Genomic DNA, 1,422 nt, shown 5'->3' with positions numbered 1-1,422 from the left:
GGCACGGGGCCAGCCCATCGCCGGTTCCCAATTGCACGGAGTGCACAGGAGACACCCAACAAACGCCCTCCGTGGGGTGGGAGCCAGGTGGCTGCGCAGGTGACCTCGTGGGGAAAGCGTTGGCCCTGGAGGGGACAGCATGGGAACGTGGCACAAGGGATAGGGAGGAACGGAGAGTGTCCCCTTCGTCATGGAGACAACACCTCAGGATGTAACCAGTGCAGGGCACGCTCCCTGCAGGCTGTGTGCACCCCGGCACCATGCACACCCCACTACAGCTGCAACCAGGGAACAACCGTGACGCCAAAGGGAGGAAAGTCCGGGGCAGTTGGCATGGACGAGAGGTGGGGTCAAGGCCGGGGTTGGACACATCCCGCAGCAGGACCCCGTGCTGCCCCTTGGAGGGGCTGCAGACCCATTGCCGGGACACGGTTTCCCCATGCACAGCAAATGTTGGGGGTATTCAGGGCAGGGTGTGTGGACACGGCCCTCCGGCCGCGCTCCAGTGCCTTGGCACAGCCCCACGCCTGGCCCCGGCCCCTATTAACCATTAAGATCGAGCTCAGGGCGCCCGCCAAGTCTGGGACAGCACCAGCTGGGTGTCACTTTCTGGTGGCTCCCACACCGTGCGTCCCCCCCCGCATCTGCGGGGACAAGCAGGGGACACCCCTTGCAGCGGGTGGGGGCCCTTTGCTGAGCCCAGCTCCCGCAGACCCTGTCCCGTGCGATCACCCGAGGCCATGCGTGACGAAGGCACCGCCGCAGTGCAATGCGTGCAGCTTTCCCCAGGCAGTTGGTGCCCTCTCCTGGGGAGCAGAGCAGGAGTTACACCCCGCAGCCCTTGCAGGGACACGGGGAGCGGGATGAAGGTACTCACTGGTGTGCCCCCACGGCCTCACGGAGAGACCAGAACGCAGTCCCCAAGTCCCATATAACAAACCCTCAGAGTGGTGGGCACCTCTAATACGGCACTTGGTGACGTTGGTGGCAACTGGACCATGACCTGGATGAGGTCGGGGGGCTACAGGGGGTTGGTACCCCTACTGCTAAATCCCACTGCTGGGGTCCTGGGTGGGCTCTGCATGGAGGCACCAACAAGGTGGCTGCCGTGGGTGTGGGATGGAGGAGAGCAATTTGGGGTACCCGCATGGTGAGGGGCACTGGGACAGTGGGGAGAGGGCAGGGGTGGTACCAGGGAAGGGAATTAGGGATGCTCCAGGGGGTCCTTGGGTGGTGCTTTGAGGGCAGGAAGTCGGATTGCTGCTGGCGGAGGCACCGGGAGACGGAGACGGCTGACGGAGGGAGGGAGAGATGGAGCGGGAGGGATGGAGCGGGAGGGAAGGATGGAGGCAGGGACGAGGAAGAGGAGGCGGAGGAGGAGGGATGCAGCGGCGGGCGGAGCCGCCCGGTGCCGCAGAGCCG

Source organism: Meleagris gallopavo, chromosome 10, assembly GCF_000146605.3.
Source record: "Meleagris gallopavo isolate NT-WF06-2002-E0010 breed Aviagen turkey brand Nicholas breeding stock chromosome 10, Turkey_5.1, whole genome shotgun sequence".
Lineage (NCBI taxonomy): Eukaryota > Metazoa > Chordata > Aves > Galliformes > Phasianidae > Meleagris > Meleagris gallopavo.
Note: the sequence above shows the minus strand (reverse complement) of the source record.